The sequence below is a fragment of the Nansenia antarctica genome (assembly GCF_963989245.1).
Source record: "Nansenia antarctica genome assembly, chromosome: 11".
In the NCBI taxonomy this organism is placed as follows: domain Eukaryota; kingdom Metazoa; phylum Chordata; class Actinopteri; order Argentiniformes; family Microstomatidae; genus Nansenia; species Nansenia antarctica.
In genome coordinates, this window is record NC_137681.1 from 3,141,799 (window position 1) to 3,164,845 (window position 23,047).

The following is a 23,047-nucleotide window of genomic DNA, read 5'->3' on the forward strand; positions in this document are numbered from 1 at the left end:
TTTTGTGAGATGGAACCTTTGTATTTTATGAATTACTAACTCAAAAATGTCAACATTTTAAAAATAACACCACACAGGCATTAATAAACACCTAATGGATCAGATTATGTAAAAAACTCAATTTTGACAAAAATTGAGATAGAACCTTATAATTCTAACGTCACGAGGTGCCATACAAATATATTTTTCTTACTTACTTACTTACTTAGTCTACAGCCCAAACTCAACCTCACTTTGCTGCATTTTCATCCTTTCTTTTCCTTTGACAAAGATGAAGGAGGGTGTCTCTATAGGTTAATTTTCATCCTCTTGTTATGAAGTTAAAAGGACATTTCAAGTCCAAAAATTCTTAGTCAGGTGGGTTAGGTTATGGAGGTTATTTTTTAAGGGTTCGTCAAGCCTGGAGAAACTTGGCAACGTTTGATGATTTGATGATGCAATGGGAGCAATAGAATGTGAGATCATTTTTCAACAGGCAGAGTCAGACAGTGAGACTCCTTAAATCAGCTTTCTTAGGGCAAAGAGAGCAATCCAAGGTGTTTTTCTATTTCAACATGATAATATCAGGTATGTCCATCGCCTTAGAACATGGATTTATGTGACTTCAAGAATGGAAAAGAATATTGACAGGCCAACGTCACAATTGACTGTCATCAAGCCAATATGCATGTGAACCAATAGCGCCATCCAGTGGTGAGAAATGGACACGCATACATAATACATAATGCACCTGATATGATGTGGCTGTGTAATTTGTAGTTTCTGCAAAGGACAGACTCTAGACCACTTCACCATTATCTATGTTTTCCCCCAAAAGTTTACAGTGTAGATGTGTGATACTTTGCAGTTTGTAGTGTTTAGGAGATGTAAAAATGTCTATTGCCCCCCTTGTACTGTTTCTCTGTTTCTCCAGTGTGTATATAAAAATAATATTTATAATAAATAAATAATAAAAGGCTAGGTTTAGAAGAAGGTGATAGAAGACGGTTTTTCCTTCTATCAATGGCCCCGGCCCTGAGCTGGATTACTCTTCCTGCTACGACAGGTGGATTGATGATTCACTTACTTAGTCAAATGTATTGATTGTAAGTCGCTTTGGAATAAGGCGTCTGCTAAATGCCAAAAATGTAAAAATGTAAATGTTATCCATGAGGTCATACATGTAATCTATCACATGTTGCCTTAATAAGGGTTTGACTTAATTACACAGCTAATTCACAAATTGTCCTGTACGAGCGTTCACAGAGATATTCAGCCTAGATCCTCTATGGGAGACCCCTCGTGAGCCCTTACTTTGTTTTCTACAAATGAAACACTTCCTGATTGTTTACTGGCCAGAGCCCCTGCTGCATTTCTATAGCGATCTTTTATTTATCTCAAATAATTGCAGATCAGGGACCCCTGTGCAGGAGGCTCCTCATCTGCATGGAAATTGCGATACACAATTAACTTTTGATGAACCAACCAGCTCCTTTATTTCCTTTCGTAAAAAATACTGTAGAGAGGTGCTTTTAGATGTGTGTGCATGCACTAACACACACACACACACACACACACACACACACACACACACACACACACACGCACACACATATACACACACACTCACACACACACACACACACACACACACACACACACACACACACACACACACATACACACACTACCATCGTAAATATACTGTAGAGAGGTGCTTTTAGATGTGTGTGTATGCAGACCCCTTCTTCAGAAACCCCTCAATGTGGATGAAAAAAACAATGGCGTCAGTTGAATTAGCATGAATTAGCATGATGGAGACAAAGGGCCTTGTCAGGGGGCGGATGTCATCTGGATGTATGTGTCTATAAGAATCCATGCCTGTCAATCAAACAACCAAAACTAACATTGTTACAGTACCATTGCCTATGGATAACAGATACATCACCACCACCACCACCTCACCACCACTCCTGGAGTTGTGTTGTGAGGCTTGTTGTGTCCTTAATAAAGTATACGTCGGACTCGCACAACATAATTATCTTCCAAGTCGTACACACAATTACCAGGAACAATGCACCACCAAATGGCTTTGGCGCCGTTGCGTTGACGCGCCGAGACGCGGGGAGGCAGAGATAATGGTATTAGGAGGGCGGGGACGTCTCAGAAGAGGCTCTTGGCTTTCCGTTTCACTTGCTGTTGTCTTGTGGAGGGGCCAATAAGCACGAGCAGGAGCAGCTTTTGTCATGTAGTACCGAGAGGGTCCGAACACAAGAACACAAGAACACAACTCCTTTGAACAGATCAAATCCTTTGTCGGGAAAAAAATTTGCAGATTATTTTTTTTTCTTCTGATTTCTATTTGGAAATGAAAGGATAATGTAGGCCTATACTATAACAGTTCACAGCAATGTAAATCTATCTTTGGAAATTAGAAAAATGAAATGCCTATGGAAGTCGTAGTGTTTTCATAGCTTTAGGATTTCTAAACTACATTGACCACTTCTGTGAAAAAGAACATCCATGATTACATTTTGGGACAATAATTGCTTCGTTATGTTGTTGTTTTTTCTGTTATTTTCTGGCTTGGTGCAGGTCAGTAGGCTACACATTTAATGTAAAGCAATGACTGGATGCAGTGTTTTTGTTTCAGAAAAAAAAAAAGAGAAAAACCCAAGAATTGTCAGTTCTGAAGACACTTTGTGTTCCTCTGGGTGATGAACCAGAGAAAGCAATTGGCAAGCGATCTTTTGAAAAGAAAAAAAAAAGAAAGAAAGAAAGAAGGAAAGAAGGAAAGAAAGAAAGAAAGAAAGAGAAAACAGGAGGACAGAGGAGGCAGCGGCAAGAAACAAAGATAAAAAAGACTGCATGCTTTCTCCTCCCGCTGATGGGCTGGCAACAAGAAATGAGCTGGGGAGAAAAAGAAGGAATATCTGATAGGTCATCTGTTGTATAATGGAAGAGAGAGAGAGACAGCAGACGGGTTGGAAGGTGATTCACGTCCCCATGAGAAGCTACTCCAGGGTTCACAGAGACACCGGGAGGGAAAAAAAGACGACATGCGGTTGATCTATAGTTTATAAACTGACCAAAATAATTAGCATTCAAATTAGATATGAGGGCCTCGACTTGACAGAGCGAAGAGCCGGTTACACTTTAGAGAGAGTTCTCCTACTCCCCCGGCTCCTGGTCTGTGTTAGGAAGAAAGGCATGACTGTCTCACTCTTATTCGTGTCTTCTAGTAGGCCTATAGTTTTTTTAACGTGCAAAATAAAGAATTGTGTTCTGCCTGACAATAATGAAACAAGAGTCAAGTAGAGAATATTCAATTTCCACTGACGTGCTACTTAACCGTCTTTTAGTCACACGCTTGTAATTAGATGAGTCGTTTTGTTGGCAGGATATAGGCTACACAGACAGGTTTTTTACATTTCTTCATACCGTTCATTTGGTTCTTTGTGACATATTTGTGGCATATTCTTTGTGCCATATTTGTGGCATATTTCCAACGGTATTTCCTGACCTCCTTCTTTCCCTGAGCTGTGTCATTAAAAACCAGGGGCCACAAATTGTTTAGGATAATATCGTCTGTCTGTATACCCCCACTATATTCCTCACTAATACCTACGGTACTACCCAGCTTTCTCTGCTGCTCTTGGCGAGAGAGAGGAGAGAGAGAGAGACAGACAGACAGAGAGGTAGTCTGTCTTGGGCTGGATTCCAAGGGGCTGCTAAGAGGGCATTGTTGGAACACAAGAGGCATGAGGCCTGGGAGCGAGATATGGGGGGGATTTAGCGACACGAGTTCGAGGGGGCTTGCTAGCAACTAGAGGAGGGAATTGGGGATGACCAGATTAGCGGTGTCGCCCTGGAAGCCTCGCAGAGCCCCTCATCAGGTTTTATCTCTCGCTGCATGGCAGCCGGCAACAAAGAGAACAACATTACTGCTCAGGGCCATGAAGTAAAACCTGTAGAGCTCTCTGCTCTCTGCTCAGCATCCACATCTCAGCTGGCTGCTCTTCCTCTCTCTCCTCCGTCTCTCTCTCTCCTCCGTCTCTCTCTCTCTCTCTCTCTCTCTCTCTCTCTCTCTCTCTCTCCTCTCTCTCTCTCTCTCTCTCTTCCCCCCTCTCTCTCTCTTTCTTCCCCCCTCTCTCTCTTGCTCTCTCTCTTACCCCCTCTCTCTCTTCCCCCCTCTCTCTCTCTCTTCCCCCCTCTCCTCTCCCCCCCTGTACACACTGTCACATGCAAAGGGGGGCGGGCAGGGGGGGGGGGGGGTACACACTGCTCTCCCCTCTACACTGTCACACGTACGGGGGGGTGCACATGCTGTCAGTGCAGACAGGTCTACAGGGAGGCAACGGGCCACTGGATGCAGTCTAAAAAAAAAAGGGAACTTTGATGTAAGCCCGCAATCGCAGCACTACAGGCTCAATTGCTAAGTCGACAAACACCACACAAAGCTTGTCAGTCAAAGCGAAAAACAAACAAGCTAAAAATGCCTTATGCCCGTTGAATGGAGCGACTTCAAAAGGAATACTGCGAACATTGAGTTTGGCACTACAAGACGACATTAATTGTGTCTTTTGTTCTGGAGGATTCATGACTTGTTTGGGGAGAAAATTGTGTAACTAAAAGAAAATCTTGGGGTGAAAAAGACACACATGTAGGCAGGGTGCGTGTCGAGAACATTGGATGAATGTCGACAGTGTTCTGGAATTTAGACATGCCTCTCTTGATGGTTACATTAGTGGAGCAATTTAATACATGACACTTCAGAATTGTGTAATCCCTCATTCTTTTTTTGGGGGGGGGGCCATGTCTGATAGGTGTTTGAATAGATAATAATCTAATCTGTGTGTTATTATTAAGTACTCCAATCGATCTTACAGTTGTGAATAGATGACATTGCTCAGAGTATCCATTAAAAGAAGCATTTATCTCCAGTTTCAGAAAATCATCAGTGTGATATAAAGTATGGAACTGTACATAATCTGATGCTTGGACTTGGACTCAAATGAAAACATTATTTCATCAACTACAGTATTTTCATGAAGTATATGACATTTTCTCCAAGTGATCCAGAATGTATGCATGAACAGCAGGAACGTAATCCATCTAATGAATGCAGAGACACCATGCATTACAGAGATACTTTACTTGAGTATGTTTCTCAACAATCCACCATAAGTATGGTCCCAAAATATCATTATTATGTTAATGAATGAATGAATGAATGAATAGTTTAATGACCACACGACCAAGGTCGGTGGAATTTGTTGTCGGTACAGATGGACAAAAACTCAATACAGCCGAGCCGTGTCAAAACATCAAACATACACACATTACACATGACTATCAGAATGGACAATGTACACACATAACCACAAGACAACTACAAGACATAGTCAATATTTACAACTATAAGTATCCCTTTAACATGTTTTAAATTAAACTGTAATCAATTTAATGCCTTTTATTTTTTACTTATAATACATAATCATATATCATACATGTATTCAGTAAACAGTCAACAGTAAATGTGTCTCAGATAAACATATTGTGAATTCTTCTTATGTCAAAATCATCTATCATTCTAATATCAACATAATATCCTAACTTCTTCTTCTTCTTCTGCATCTTAACACAAACTACTGCCATGCTAATCACGATGTCAGATATCCCAGTAATGAGAGGAGGAGAGACAGGGGAGATGATTTGGGAAATTAAAGGTGAAACTGATTCCATTTGAAATGTGCCTCATTGGCAGCAACATTGATTGAGAAATGAAGGGAGAGAGAGAGAGAGAGAGAGAGAGAGAGAGAGAGAGAGAGAGAGAGAGAGAGGGCCGTGTCTCTACCAGTCAGAGACACAGCAGCGCCCTGCTTTCCTCTTTAATTAGGCTCCATGTTTAAAGTCATGCAGTCACTCCTCTCTCTATCTGACAGATGTGTGATTTATTTTCAAAGCTGACAGTAAGCAGCCAGTGAAGTCCTATACCACAGTTGTCCCCCACTGAATTAAATATGATACGTATCCTAATAATGATTCATCATGGCATTAAATAACTTTTAATTACCAAACGGTGGTTCACTCATTCGGGAGTATAGTCTGATTTGTTATTGACTGACATGTCAGTGGACTGTTGTAGAATAAGGCAAAAATCATACAAATGTTTTTTTTAGCAAAGCTAAATCTATATAAACTCGACTAAAACGTTGTGTAAAATGTGTTATTATTTGAAACACTAGTACACACCGTGTAGTTGTGTGAGGGAGAGAGAAAGAAAAGAGAGAGAGAAAAAGGGAAAGAAAGAAAGAAACAGAAAGAAAAGGGAGAAAAGAGAAAGAAAGAAAGAAAAGAGAAAGAAAGAATGAAGGAATAAAAGAAAGAAAGGAAGATGGACTGAAAAATAGAACAACATTAATTGAGACAGTGAAATAATAACCCAATGAAGAAAACAAATTAACTGTATAACTGAAACCCGGCGATTCAAAGACCTTTTCATTCTAGTCTTCATCCCAGACTCTGACACACTCTTAGAGAACTTCTGCTTTAAAACAGAAAAAAAAACACAGAAAAAAAAATCAATAGATCTCCAAAGACCTAGCCCTATAATGTAAGCAGCTAACATTGAGCCAGGCCCCCAAAAAATCAGCCCCTCTCTCTCAGTGAGACGGAGTAGTGTAAAAGTGAATAAGAGACGTCTCCGGGGACAGCAGGGACACCCAGGCTGAGAGTGGGTGGTGATGAAGATATATCGTTCGGGGGATCATTTGCATTGTTGCATTAGCCTAAGCAAATCAGGGAGGCCCTGGCACTAGACAAACTATCACAAAAATTGAATCAGCTCCCAGGTTTGACTGATGGCTCAAGCAGTACGCAGCCTGGGCCTCCGCGTGTCAGAGCCTAAACGGCTGGCTGTTCCCACCTCCTTAAGTAGCCAAATCTTTATTGAGTGTTGGGCCACTGGGACACTTTAGCCTTTGAGAAGGTTGTTCGAGATACTATTGCTTTAGTGGATAAAGCCCGCAAGGACGTTCTTTTAACTTGTTTGGACTCCAACTGTTGGTTGTTTTATTTGATTCGGGGCCCCACCGGGGGACGAGGGCTAATTTAAACAACGTCTCGAGTGGCTTTCGTTCTGGACTTTTAAACTTGACAAAGGCAGGCAGGTGATCTTTAAACTATCCTCTTTCCTCTTGTAAATACAGACATTTTAGATTTGACCTGAGGTGCCTTTCCTCTATAGCTCTCTGGCGGTGTGACTGCTTGCATGTTTATAGGCACAGCATCCCTCCTTTTGTGTTGTTGATTAGTAGCATGACTGCAGGGGGAAGGGCTGGTTGTGTGATCTCCTGAGGTAGAACACACTACAGTACAGTATGATCTCATGTTATACTGTATGTACGCTTTCTCACTACAGCTACATATTTAATTACCACCTCAATGATACATTACCTGCAAGAAATATGAATATGATATCTATATAAGGTCATTATAGTTAGAGCACCACAAAATGCCCCACTCTAATCTATTGATGTATCAATTTTGCTTTCCACAAAACATGTTTATTTTTATTTTTTTAAATAAGCTTTTTTGATAGTTTACACAAATACCCAATTTATTTTTTAAATTAACATAACATTACTCTTGTTATTATTAGATGAAATAAACACAAAACCACAAAATGATTCCAAATTGATTTCCACCAGTTTGTGAAAATAAGATTTATGTATGTTATGTTATCCTTCAAGTACAATTTAGTTTTGAAAGGCAACTGTTTGTGTTAACTGAGGCATAATGTGTTTTTATCTACAGAATGAGCCTCAATTGTATACCTTGCTGTACCATACTTTACAAACATACGTATTTCTTGAATGCAATGACACTTAACGGCCACAGGGTGGTAGTATTAAGCTTTGTAAAAAAGATGTCTAAAAAAACGGTTCTGTTTTTCCAACAACACACTGGATTTGATGTACAGACTAATGATACAGTAAAACGAGATGGGAATGTGAATGAAATCAATGAACGTTGTTGATTTAGTCATTTTAGTTCATGCTGAGATTTCAACCGATACATGATATGCTATTATTGAAATGTGACATTTAGTCAATGCTTAATTGAGTTTCGCCTAAATTCTTGTTAAATGCATTGGGAAATACACAAAAAACAAACATATCCCGATATTTCTTCATCATTTTTAATTAATTTGTTTTACTTCAGAGAGCAGCAACTGACCTCTCACTTAGTTTGAAAGAGTACACTTAGAGTGAATATAACTGAGTATATATTTCAGAACATGCACTGTAAGAGTAATGTGAGGGAATACAGTGATCTTGATCTTGTTGACGACCAGGTCAAGGATGTTCTGGGCTGCCTGAGACTCCACAGGAACACAAGCCCTGCACAGACAAGCCATGCACAGACAGGCCGTGCACAGACAAGCCGTGCACAGACAGACAGGCACAGACAGACAGGCACAGACAGACAGGCACAGACAAGCCATGAGACAGACAAGCCGTGCACAGACAAGCCGTGCACAGACAAGCCATGCACAGACAAGCCGTGCACAGACAAGCCATGCACAGACAGGCCATGCACAGACAAGCCGTGCACAGACAAGCCATGCACAGACAAGCCGTGCACAGACAAGCCCATGCACAGACAGACAGGCACAGACAAGCCGTGCACAGACAAGCCGTGCACAGACAAGCCTGCACAGACAAGCCATGCAGACAAGCCATGCACAGACAGACAGGCACAGACAAGCCATGCACAGACAAGCCGTGCACAGACAAGCCATGCAGACAAGCCATGCACAGACAGACAGGCCTGAGAGAAGCCAGGGTCCACTGTCCACCCATGATATGCTGTTTTACTGTTTCTCTATCTTGGATATGCTGCTGTGTTCTATCTCCTGTGTTCTATCCTCTGTGTTCTATCCTCTGTGTTCTATCCTCTGTGTTCTATCCTCTGTGTTTTTACCATTTTGTCTGCTGTATCTACCCCGGGTAGAGGCTATCTTTAACCTGGGTAGATTATTTCTATCCTATGCAGTCTGACTTTAATCCTACTGGGTAGACTGACTGTTTTAAGGGAACAGATAGAGTGTGAGTGGGTGTCTGTCTCCACACTCCCCGAAAAGGTCATTTTCAGAAGTCTCGTGCAACTCTCCGTCAAAAGGAAACGCTAACTGCAAACCTGATACCACAAATTGTTTATCAATGATTTTCTTTTTTGATCCCTTTTTTTTGGTTCTGTTCTGTAAAGAGATATGGGATTGTCTGTTTGTCTGTCTGCCTTTCAGACCCAGCTAGGAAAGCTAGTTTGCTATGAAACAGCAAAAACCAACGCTTTGGCAAAATCTCCACCGACCCTCTCGTATTGAACATGGAATTCGACATTGTTCGAGTGCAATATCCCTGTGAACACACAACGCAAACTTTTAGAAATCACAACGCATTCAGACACAGCACACTAATTCAAATTTGGGAGGCAGATTTAATTTTTTCCCTCCTCCTTGTATGTGGTTTACCACTTTTACTTATATTGAACTTGCAGACAGATCTTTGGGGGACGGATGAACACTTTGTATTCCGAGATCAAAGAGCAGCCACAAAGTGCTCGGGAAGAACAAGTAAACATGAAAAATAGATGAGTCTGCCCCTGATTTTGATGAGCTTTCTGGGTAAGTATTTCAGTCACAGACAGTTAAGGGCTATGAAGCCCTATTTAGTCAGGGAGGGGAGGCGGGGCCTTCCCATTGGCTGCCGAGGCCCCGGCAACTCCCTGTGGCATCACCTTTCCCTGGCCCCTCTCATTTTGGGCCACTGCATTTACATATCTAAATTATACTCGCTTATGTAACCTCCCCCCCTCCTCCCGCTAAAGTAGCCTTATATAATCATACATTCATAAATGTAGCGGGGACCGTATTTAAGAGGCGCTCCCCTCTTCCTCTCAGAGATGAATGCGTCTCTCTCTCTCCTCCGTCTCCTCTCTCGCCCCAGCTGAATTTCGCCCAAATGTCCTCATTCAAAGCTGAATGAAGGAGAGGGCTCCGCAGAGACACCGACCCCGGCCTGCTGCTGTTGAAACAGACATGATGAGGTCTCCATGGCCGGGCTGGGGAGCCTCTCAGGTGGAAGAAGAGAGAGGCGGCTCAGGCCCCCCCCACCCCCACCCCCCCTCCCTCCCTCCTCCCTGCTCCTATTCTTCCCCTTCTTTTCTTTTGTGAGGAGGTGGAATGAGTCCGGTGCGAAAAGGCCTCTAGCTCCCCGCGCTCTGATCACCTGGTGGTAGAGCTGCCGGGGCTTAAAACCCTGATAAAACTCATTACGGTTGCCGGGGGGAGACTCAGGGTTGCCGGGGGAGACTCAGGGACATGTCTCTTTGGCCCCGCGGTGGCCGACCGGGGAGGCCGGCTTAGGGACACCGTTTCTCCAGCCGCCCAACCCCCCCCCCCCCCGTCCCCCGTCCCCCCGTCCCCACCACCGCCGGTTCCCCTCCATCCCGGAGCCAGGAGGAGGAAGAAGCAGGAGTCTGGTTCAGGGATGTGTTGTTCCCAGACCCTGGTGGCCCCCTTCCTGGATAGGGACGCCCAGGGACCAATGGCGGATGATCCCAGGTCCACCGGGGGCTCTCAACCCTGTGTGTGTGTGTGTATCCTCTGCAAACCATGCAGCCACCATCGTGTACCCTACTGTAGTACACAGCATACATTGTTTTGTGGTGGTTGTAGAGAAAAGGAGAGGACAGAGGAGGAAAGGGGTTTAAAGGGATCGTGTACACATAAAATAACGTGTTTTGGTTCTGTACCCTGAAAGAAGTCGATGGACAAGAACGGACTTGAATCGACACTTTGGTTGTTTATCTGGGCACTGGAGATGAGAGATACCTGTGTGTTCCATCCCTTTAATGTGTAGGCCTACTATCGCTTTAATAATATACTTTGTGTACTGTCCCTTTAATGCGATGGAAGTTCCTGTGAGAACGTTTGGCATGCGATCTGTACAATAACATGTGCTTTTCCCCAACCTCTTTTGTTTTATAATTTCGCTCTTTTGCCAAGGATGCTAATGCTAGCCATAGCGACGCTGACCCAACTAGCCGTTAGCGACACACTGACCTAACTAGCCATAGGGACACTGACCCTGGACCCACTCTGGACCAAACATAATGCTTTAGGTGGACTGGGTCAACGATTCCTTGAACAAGGGAGAAGAAGGGACTAATATAAATGATATATAAACGGCTTCAATTGAGAAAGTGTCTAATTATTTTTTCCGTAAAAATAAGCATTATGCTTGTGGTATTATGACTAAGCCATAAACAGTTGGGAGACTGAGAGTCATTCACCCTGCCAAAGCCTGACTGGTTGTTGTTACAAAACGTTATCCCCATCTAGTCACTGGCCCAGTCACTCACTCTCTCTCTCTCTCTCTCTCTCTCTCTCTCTCTCTCTTGAAAATCAAGGACCCCAATTGAAATAAGCCAGTGGCTTTCTTGGGTTTTTATCCTTTTAGTTGACCTTGTATGTAATATGTACTTTCATGTACCTACTTCTGCAAATCTTCTAATAAAGTTTTCAATCAATCAAAACTCTCTCTCTCTCTCTCTCTCTCTCTCTCTCTCTCTCTCTCTCTCTCTCTCTCTCTCTCTCTCTCTCTCTCTCTCTCTCTCTCACATACAGACACTGACACACACGCACACACACACACACACACACACACACACACACCTTTCCACCGCTTCGGGGACCCCATGTCCGCTTCATCCCGTCCCAAGACATTGACGCCTACCTTGTGTCTCCTCTTCCTCCGCAGCCCGTCTGCCCCCCGTAGCAGAGGGCCAGGCCGGGCGTGATGGGTGATGATTCTCTCAGCCCCGCTAAAGACGGCGGGGGGGGACACTGTCCTTCTCCTTTCATCAAGTTAATTAGAAAGACGGGGCCGGCAGGGGGCTTGATGTGTTGAAAGACAGAGAGGGGCGGAGCTAGTTCTCCTAGCAGGAGCTTGACTTAGCGGGGCCACCTTGAGGCTTTGAGGGAGGGCCTTTATTTTTTTTTTTAAATAAACACCCCCGGAAACAATGGCTGCCCCGACTGCCCGGGACGGCCGTGTGAAGTCATCAGAGCCAGGGTAGCAGTAGGGGACCCCCGCTACCCCGCGTCCCGTCTGCAAACGGGGGCCTACGCCTCTCCCGTTTCCTCGCCCCCCCACCCGCCCTACCTCCTCCCCTGCCCCGTTCACCGGGCCTGCGTAAGGCCCCGCTTTTGATCAGGGTCGGACTACCGGCTGCTTCCTCATAGCGGCGGGTCCTGAGTGTTAGTTATCGTCAGCAGGCGGTGGCTTATTTATGCACGTGTTCCAAACCTTCCCCCCTGATCGTCAGCACGACTTCAAGGCAGGACGCCTTGACGCAACTACCGACTTAGCGGTTTAATTAGAGGCAGGAATGGAATAATGCTTTGCTTAAGAAGCCCGAGATTCTCTGTCGAGAAGGGGGGGGGGGGACACTGTGAGGGCAGGGGGGGGGTACACGTGTGTACTAATGTCACTGCTAGGGTGGTGGCGGGGAGGGGGTCGACAAATACACTGGGCATATGATCCCCCCCCCCCCCCCCCCCCCAAATAAATGGGATTAGTCAAAACACAGTAACTGATGATGACATGATAGATATTTGGGACTAATTACGAGCGCGTTTCATCTCCTGACCAGCTGGGAGGAGTTTGGACCGGGGCGGTCTGGTCCTGATCGTGATCTAAAGATTTCACACCGGCGGGCAGAAGCAGCCCCCAAATGAAACGGGATGGAAGTAATTCCCGCAGTTTTGGGTAACGGAGAAGAAAGAGGGCAAGTTTAGCTGAACTATTTCCCAAATTGATGGCGTTCCGCTAATGAAATGTTGAATCTTTTGGTGGTTCTGAGAATGATGAGGTTTTTTCCATTTCAATGGAAGCACACAAAGCAGAGCAACATAAAATAAAGACGGATTCCATTTTAATTACCGTTTCTGTCAAAACCAATTAAGGATTTGTGCACATTTTACGGAGTGTTTCATTTCTTTTTTCCGATCTGTGTTTTTTTTTTGGTCCGTTTGCCAGAGAGTTCAAAGAAAGGAAAGCTTATTATGATAAACTTGTTTAAGGGTGATTAATTTACTGTATTTTGTTCAAATGTTCACTTTATATGCACATGTAATGCATAGACTGAGAGAAGTTTTTTTAAAAGTTGTTTTTTCCAGATAATTTGAAGATGGTCCAAATCATTATACCTATCGCATTTTCACTCTCCTTGCAAGAAACCCATTTATTTCGAACTCATGCCGACATGGGCATAATGTGTGTGCTGTAGACCGCGGTGCCGGACCACTGGACCACCCCAGGCCACAGAACCTCCAGGTTTTAGCTGTATGTGTTAATTTCCTCCATTTAAAAAAACCCAGTTGAAATATTGACAAACACGACATTTCACCTTGTATTTAATTCATTTCAAATGTATTTTCAAGTAAGCATTTACCCACACACTAACCCACACACAGCTATAAGTGAGGCCTTTCAAAGTTAACTGAAATAGCTACTATAGATCCAACTGTCTTGTCTTTTGCGTTGTGCTTTTGTTGTAGTAGTGTCAAGCTAGCGATAGCTTGCAGTGCTGGAGCCTCTACACACACACAGGGATCAACAGCTTCATTATTGCCTCTTCTGTCGAGCTATTGACTCTGCCAAAGAGGAGGCATGAACCATCCGCATGGCTTAATGAAATATTGATAATCAATGTACTACTGTCTGACACGGAGAGGGGTCCAACCGATGGCAGCCAGCGACGAGAGCCTTCTAAAGAGGGGGTGCGTTTTTTAAATCTGTGGATTACCGCAATATGATCTGAAAGGTGTGAAATGCTCTTAAATATTGTCTCATAATGTGGCTTTAATCCCGTTCCATAACTGGGAAGAGATTAAAAACAATTATCTGCCCTAATCCTGTCAGTTCTGCTTTTTTAAAGTGTGTGTAGGCGTGTCGGTGTAGCGAGTGGGAGGATTAGTTTAGCAGCACTCCGAAGATGATGAACCACTCCTCAGGTAGTAGACTGCCCCCCCCCCGTGTCAGTGAGCTCGTCCTGATCTGAACCACTCAGGTAGTAGACTGGGCCCCCGGTCATTGAACCATCCTGATCTGAACCACTCAGGTAGTAGACTTCCCCCCCCCGGTCAGTGAACTAATCTTGATCTGAACCACTCAGGTAGTAGACTCCCCCCCGGTCAGTGAACTAATCTTGATCTGAGGCACCGAACATCGCAGCTACTTGACCTCGGACCATCAGGGGGTCATCTGAACCGACGTCTTATGGGGGGGGGGGGGCGTGAGGCACCTAATACATGAAAGCGGATCGGTCTAATGGCTGATTCTCTTGGATAAACCCCTCCAGTAGTCCAGGGTCTCTCGCTGTGTGTGTGTGTGTGTGTGTGTGTGTGCGCCGCTGATGGAGTTCCCTGATAAGTGCAAGCACGTTTTAAAACCTCGTTCCCAGGGGGTCCAGGGAAGCTTATTCACTCTAATGTATATGTAGCAGGACCCAGTATCACACTCACACAAAGAACAGGGGGGCTTAGGAGCCAGGGAGAGTCTTAAGGGCCATTTATGTACGTCGCACACTTAGCCCTGGTAATTGGAATCCCATGTATAGCATGTACCTTTACATTACTGTTTACCGTGTACACTTACATTACTGTTTACTGTGTACATGTACATTACTGTCCTCATTTCTCCATTGCACAGGGCGTTCAGAGATAGTCGTGATGTTAGAATTATAAGGTTCTATCTCCATTGTTGGTAAAAATTGAGTTTTTTTACATAATCTGATCCATTAGGTGTTTATTAATGCCTGTGTGGTGTTTTTTTTATATGTTGACATTTTTGAGTTAGTAATTCATAAAATACAAAGGTTCCATCTCACAAAACATAATGGAATGTAAAAACTTTGACGCTCAATATCTCTGAACTGCCCTAAACGGAGATAGAACCTTCTCATTCTAAACGGAGATAGAACCTTATCATTCTAAACGGAGATAGAACCTTCTCATTCTAAGCTCACCTAGTGATGTTGTTTAGGTGTGATGAATACATTTGAAAAAATACCAGAATATTACAAAATATACTACTACACACAAACAAATACCAGAAATACCACGTGTGCATGCTGACCGAAATCGTACGGTTTTGTAGAACTGTCTAAGAATCCTGGGCTGAATTCACTCATCTGCCATGAGAGGAGGAGAAGTTTAGAGAGAGCGGATATTGTGCGGGTTGTTGTGCAAAACAGAGATGCCCCCCTAGAGAGCGAACAACTTTGTCTTGCCGGAGCTATGCTGTAATATTCTGTTTATTCTTTGTACTTTCCTATTTCTCTACCCATGCCAACCCCCAGGGAGGTTTTATCTGAGCGCTGGAACAGGTGCACACTAATTTACTCCTATTGCTGTGGTAGGGAGCCCAGAGGCTTCGCCAGTGAGAAAAAAAAGGCAGCAACGTCTACACAAGTCAAAAAAGAACATTTAATCCTAATCGGACTCAAGCACAATATTGTTTAAAGCCCTATCGTCGGAAACAGTTCTCACATCAGAGAGACTGGCCCTGCCTTTCCTTTGTCACGTTCCCCCTGTAATTTCTTCAGAGCACCAACTCTCTCAGTATATCTAAATGTTTATTTCACACTTTTTTTCCAGTTTTTTAATAGAGCACAATCCCCTAAGTCTAACCGCTAACAGGATCAGACGTTATGATGTACAGTGTCTCCTCCTCTCATGTTTGTGGATAAACGTGGCAGACCATTAGAAGCTATTAAGGAGTTTACTTTTAGTCCACACACACATTCACACACACACTTACTTACATCGATAGGTTTGGTTTGAATGATATACTCACGTCATGTTGCATGCATCATGGTCATTCAATACATTTAGAAAGTTAGAAGTATACATGAACTAACGTGATGCACATCACACAACAATCAACAATTCCAAACTTCTTCGTGCCGGAACTCTGATTTCCTGAGTTTCCCCAACCTCAAATATCCTAACCCATTGCATTTCTGTATACTTCATAAACTAGTATTTTCCCTTTTTCAAAAGTAATCTCAAAAACATTTGAAGAATATGGCCCGGGAGTGCCGGTCAATCAACTTCTTTGTTCTCCTGAGGTGGAGGAGGGAAACGACTTGAAAATGACTGGAAAAAAAAATCTCCAAGCTCCACCAGGACATTTTAGAGAAATAAAAAGCCCTAGTGCATGGGACTCAAGGTCAGCAAAGTGCTAAATGCTGTTCCTGACTCTCTCGCCAATCCCAAGGTACCCCTGTTCATACCCCCCCCCTACTGATTAGAGGGCCGGTAGAGTTGACTACTTTTAAGAGAACCCACAGAGGGCCCCCCCCCCCTTTTGCGCCGCCTGTTAGCCTCATAAAAATATACACGTATCGCTGGGTGAGAGCATATTTCTCTACTTTCGGCTTCCTGGAGAAGAAAGATGTCCGATATTTGATCAGGAAGGCTGGCCGCCTGTGCCAGTGATGTGCTCAAACGCTAAGCATTGTAAAATGAGGCTGAGCGGAAAATTCCCTCTCCCAGAGGCCTTTGCAAGCGCGGTGTAACATCTTAGTGCAAACCAAATCAGGGCACTGTGAATGTCCAGGCGTAGCTACATTTAAGCCATGTATTTGCTGCCTTTTTCGCCATTTAAGGATTTTTACTCAGAATCATCTAGAGGATACTCGATTTTCCTTTTTCCCTGACTTCCCTCCATCCTTCTCTCGTTCTCTGTCTCTGGGCCTGACAGAGCACTCAGACTGGTATAAGAGGGAGGGGTGGGAGACTTTTTCTTCCAACTCCAAATCCGTTCATATTCTGAAGATGTATGAAATGGTAATTCTGACCACTTCTTACCATTAGGGTTATGGGTTAGAGTTAGGGTTTAGCTGTTTCACTGTTTTCCCACAACATAAAACTGAAAACAAATAACCTTGGCTTTTTTTTTTATAGAAGAGTGTACATTTTCATCACACATTCTTCAAAACAGTTCACAACTGCACATAACTACTTCAGATTTAAAGTGTTTAAAAGTTGAATGGAATGAGTGAGGGTGCATCAATTGTTACATCATTATTTTGCAAACAAAATCTATGCATCATAAAGGCACTTGGAATTCACATGGAAATATGTTTGGGGATAATTATATCATCAGAGTAGAGGGCTGTGTGGGAATATATTGTAAGAAAACACATAGCATATTGATTAAATCTTATGCACCAATGGCCCAGTCAAATTTAGTCTAATTGCACTCAATACGAGTTATAAGTCTCCTCATTTTAGGTGTTTGAAACGAATGTAATGTTCTTTTTTTAATTGATTGTATGATTTAATTGTTTTTTGGGACAATGATACTCTTCAACTCTCTCAACGTTTATGTATAACCTATTTTGTTGGTGTTATGTTGCTGATTTGATTGTGTAACATCACAGTACCGTCCCGAGATAACAAATGGATGTTCTGGGTGCTGGGCTAATCTGACTACGGGTAATCACATGTTCTATGTGAAGATTTGTGTCTTTGATGTGTAAGAGGCTCTCTCTCTGTGTACAATAGCCTTCAGCATTCTAGAATCCTCTGTGTGGTCCGAACATTTCTTTGAACTCAATATTTCATTATGACGCTCTCAGGAGATTCTACTGCACTATGCAAAGAAATCTATAGATCAAAATACAACAATTAAAACCTTAATGAAACCCATGCAGTGCCCAATCAACCTCCCAGATTACAGCAGCGGTTTGGTGGTTTAAAGAAATAAGACAACTGTTAAAGGTCCTATGAGGGTTTTTTGCTTTAAGATAGAGCTAGAAGGCCATGATGAATCTGATGATGATAGCTATAAAGGAGTGGGATCGCGTGACAAAGAATGTTCAGTACAGTTTTGGTCCTTAGGGTTAGCCTAACCCTAACCCTAACCCTAAATCAGTTGGATGTTGGAAGCACGGCCAAGCGCGAGTTGGAACGAGCTGCACGTTTTGACACCTCTCATGTCTACCTAGTGCCAAAACTGTGGGATGAGTAGCCGGGGCAGATTTTGCTATAATAATAAATAATAAATATATATGTACAATAACATTAAGTGTACCTTGCAGTAGCAAGCACACTTAATAATACATATATATGTACAATAACAATAAGTGTGCCTTGCAGTAGCAAGCACCAAGGCCTTTGGCCCCTAGTCAATGTTTCAGTTTTGCTTTGTTTGTTTTCTGTTTTGTCTGTCTGATCATTTCCCTTAGAGTTGTAAAGTGTCCTTGGGTTTTTTGAAAGGCGCTATAGAAATTAAAGTTATTATTATTATTAATAATAATAAATATATACTGTATGTACAATAACAATAAGTGTGCCTTGCAATAGGAAGCACACTTAATAAGTTGCCTTAATTTAAGCTGATGACAAACACATGGGGTAGCCTACATATACATATTTTCCCAACATGCATCCGTCTACTCATCAGTATCAGAGCAGGAGAGCAGGGATGGGCCTTTTCCTCCTTTTATTTTTTTTTGCGCAATCTCGACATCGTGTGAAGATCACAGGTCAAACTGATTATCTATTCATAACGATCTATTTATGTACTGATTGACCTTGGGTCTGTGACGTGTTTCCTGAGAATCCAATTTTAATGTTCTGGTCACAACCTTCTGGTTCCCTCAGCCTTGACCAACATTGATGCCTATTTATGATAATGCTCCCTAGTGAGTCAGACTCTTTTTTAATAATGATGAGGATCTCCTGACATGGTGCTTTGACTTATAATGACGGAGAGAGAGACCCATTGTGATGGGGCCTTTTACAGTGAGACTGAGGGTGTTGCTTGGGGGGGGGGGGTTATCGTCCTGTGTTTAGACCCATTTTTTAAAGGGGATATCTGGGATTTGTACATCTGTTCTGTTGGACTTTTAAATTAATTATACATCGCCATTGATTCTTGAAGGATATAACTTATAAATGCCTCATGAGCTTAGTGCAACTGTCTTACCTCACCAGAACCCAAAATACTATAAGCTTGTTTTACAGACACCGTAAAAGTTTAAAAACATGACTAAAATGCTCATTTTGATCTCATGGATCATCAGCAACGATAGCTCTGTCTATGAATCTGAGAGTTACATTTTTCAGCTGGTTGCTTCCTTGCTGTTTACCCTAAACAAGTGACAGTGAGACCAATTTGTTGTTGTTTGAATCCCAGATTGCCCCTTTAAAGTAGGATGAGAGACAGAAGATGACAACATGAATCTTCCAGAGGATATAGGGAGAAATATGTTGGTACAGTATGGTACGGTATGGTATGGTACCACAAGTCGCTTATCGAAAACAAAGGCGTTAAATGTTAAACCAAAGTATCTGCATATACCAAGTATCTGCATCCTGTATCCTCGTTCAAAGTCATGATTCTGACGTTGTGAATCACGATTCAAAAACAAACCGCCATTTATTTATTTTCCTCTCATGTTATTTAACGATGGTTCCAATTTGGAGTTCGGCTTGGCATTGAACTCACTCAGGGGGCGGCTCCTTTGTAGAGCTTTAGAGAACCAGACATTTGTTTGCCATGTTGCTTTTTTTAACGCCTTCCTTCCTTCCTTCCTTTTCATTTTAATGTTTTCAATTTTTTTCTGAAACTGGAGGTTCTCCCCAGACGCGGTGTGATTGGTGTGGGACTCGGAGTCTGTTCCACTTAATCTTGCGATTCTCAGCAAACCCAATTGCTGATTAATTTGGATTGCAATGTTTGCCCTGTGGTATTATTCAAAGCTAAATTGACTTAAATGGAGAAATGTGTTTCATCCTTTTAAACTGCTGATATGATGCACTTTGCATGTCATGTTTCCTCAGCCTACAGAGTGATGTTAGTAGCTCTCACATCACGTCAGGTGACCATGACTGTGACCTTTATTGTTTCCTGACTGTCCCTGTCAGGGTAGGAGGGTAGGGAGTCAGTGATGAATGAATGGATGAATGAATGGTCTTTATTGTCATTAATACAGTACAGGTACCATACAACGAAATTTAGGAGGGGGGGCTCCCCTGGTGCTTGGAAAAAATACTAAAAACAAGAGGGCCAAGGGTAAAATAAAAAAGGGAAAAGAGCTGGTTGACATAAATAAAGGCTATGTACACTATCCACTATACTATACCACTATACTATACAATAAAACACTGTGCTGTACTCTATGCTATGCTATACCTATTCTAACATTTCCTATATCTGAACCTTATGTACCCGAGGGTTGTCATATTGCACATAGTATTTGTTGCACATTCATTAAAGTGTCGCAGTTAGCAGGTTTAGAAGTGATGTGGCATTATACCCTCTGGAACCCTCTGGAAGCTTTTCATCAAGAACGGAATGCAAGAAGAAGTGTACAGGTATATTTCTAGCTGAGGGGGCTAGGCTAGAAAACCAAACCAAAATTGACTCACTGATTCAGTTGAAGATCACCAACATTGTGGGAGGTTATCGAGCTTTGCTTTGCTTCATTCATTTATTTATTTTAAATCCCAGAGTGTACTGGGGTGGGAGGGCGTGTGAGACTGAGGAGGCATGCAGAGAGAGGTGTACCGTAGCTCCATTGTAGCTGCCTGGTCATCTGATAACAGTCTTTAAACAGCCTTCTTCTGCCTCTGCAGATCTTTCAATGGCACGAAATAAGCGAAAGAGAGAGAGAGAGAAAGAGAGAGAGAAAAAGAAGAAACGTAAATATTGAGCGACTCTAAATTCAATGTCAACAAGATAATTAGTGTTTGTGGACAGCCTCTGTGTGAGTGTAATCGCCAGAGCCAAATATAATAATTGTCTCCCATCATCCACTTGTGAGAGACAGAGAGGAATTGGGTGAGAGAAAAGAGGCCATGTCTCTTCTCTTTTGTACCCCCTCCCTCCCTCCCTCCCCCCTCCCTCTACCTTAGCCCCCACGACGTGAACCCCCTTCTCCCTTTTCTCATCGCATTCCAGAAACATAACTCGCAAGAAAAAGTTTGTGCTAGCCTGGTGGATTTTCATCTCAGATGTTGCCAACTCAAGGGCATTTGGACCAATCAATATCTGTCTGTCTTCTGGCACACACAAAGTTGGCTATTAGAAAAGAGCTTCTTATAGCGGGCTCAGCCAATACCATTAGCCCTAGCCTTAGGGCAGTTCTATCCATGAGACAGCCTAGGCACCTGCCCCCCCCCCTCCCCCCGCCCCTCCCCCACCATTAAGCAGGTCCCTGGGGATGTCATTTGGACATATCGGGCAAAGAGCATTTCTTTATTCTTTCTCTCTTCTACACCCAGACTCCACCGAAAATCAATAAATCTGTTCTTTGCTTATTTTCTGAACTTTGCTTCAATATAAGCAGGGTACAGTACCCTTCCAGCTACAGACTCATGCAACACCGGGTCAGTCTCTCTCTCTCTCTCTCTCTCTCTCTCTCTCTCTCTCTCTCTCTCTCTCTCTCTCTCTCTCTCTTTCTCTCTCTCTCTCTCTCTCTCTCTCTCTCTCTCTCTCTCTCTCTCTCTCTCTCTCTCTCTTTCTCTCTCTCTCTCTCTCTCTCTCTCTCTCTCTCTCTTTCTCTCTCTCTCTCTCTCTCTCTCTCTCTCTCTCTCTCTCTCTCTCTTCCCCCCCTCCCTCCCTATCCCTTTGTTTTTGTTCCTCCTTGATTTCTCCAAAGCTCCCAATTTAAAAGCAAATAAATTGGGAAACCGTTTGTGCTCTTCATTTTGTTCAGACGAGATTAAAAGACTCCCCTGTTAAAAGAGAGGGAATGCTCACGTCCTTGATGCACACAGCTGATATCTTTGGCCACTGTGGCTGTGGGGTTTTTAACAAGCGGGCGTCTTAACGATTTCACTTCCTGAATGGAGATGGATCCTGTCAGCCTCAGATAGAGAGAGAGAGAAGGGAAAAAAAGAAAGAAAGAAGGAGAAACTGAAAAAGGCATGGCTCCATGATTATAAACGATATTTCACAGTGACTGTGAAGAACTGTTATTATTAAATAAATTTCCCTCCATCACCACCACCATTTATTTTGCTTGTATCATAATGTCTGTTTTAATATAAAATTCAGCATGACAGGAGGAAAATAAAAAAATAAATATAAAATTGACACATAAGAGAGTAAAAAACCCTGAATGCAGTCAGTACAGTACTCACACATGTGTTTACAGGCCTGTAGAGGGTCTAGGAATCATTCATATACAGCAGTTATCATTTACAATATTATGTGATTATGTGATTTTACTCCACGATCAGTGTTGCATGATCAGCATTAAATTCTTATCATCCATTTCTTAAATCAGAGCCATTACGAATCACGGTTACATTGATGTGCAATGTTAAAAAGGACATAATATGTTATATATCTGATACTTTCTCTCTCTCTCTCTCTCTCTCTCTCTCTCTCTCTCTCTCACATCCCCCCCTTCCCTCACATCCTCTCTCACATTCATTTGTTTTTAGTATTTATTTATCTATTATTTATGAAGGTTTTCTGGGTTTTTCTCTCAACAATGAAATCCAGGGAAACGTTGGTTTTGAAGGGACCCTTTCCACAAGGCTAGTGGAGGTGGAGGAGGAGGAGGAGGTGGAGGGGGGAGGAGGTGGAGGAGAAGGAGGAGGAGGAGGTGGAGGAGGGGGAGGAGGTGGAGGAGGAGGAGGAGGTGGAGGAGGAGGAGGTGGAGGAGGAGGAGGTGGAGGAGGTGGAGGAGGTGGTAGAGGAGGTGGAGGAGGAGGGGGAGGAGGAGGTGGAGGAGGAGGTGGAGGAGGAGGTAGAGGAGGTGGAGGAGGTGGAGGAGGTGGAGGAGGAGGAGGTGGAGGTGGAGGAGGAGGAGGTGAAGGGAGGAGGAGGTGGAGGAGGAGGAGGAGGTGGAGGAGGTGGAGGAAGTGAGGAGGAGGAGGAGGGTGGAGGAGGTAGAGGAGGAGGTGGTGGAGGTTGGAGGAGGTGGAGGGATGGAGGAGGGGAGGTGGAGGTGGAGGAGAGGTGGAGGAGGA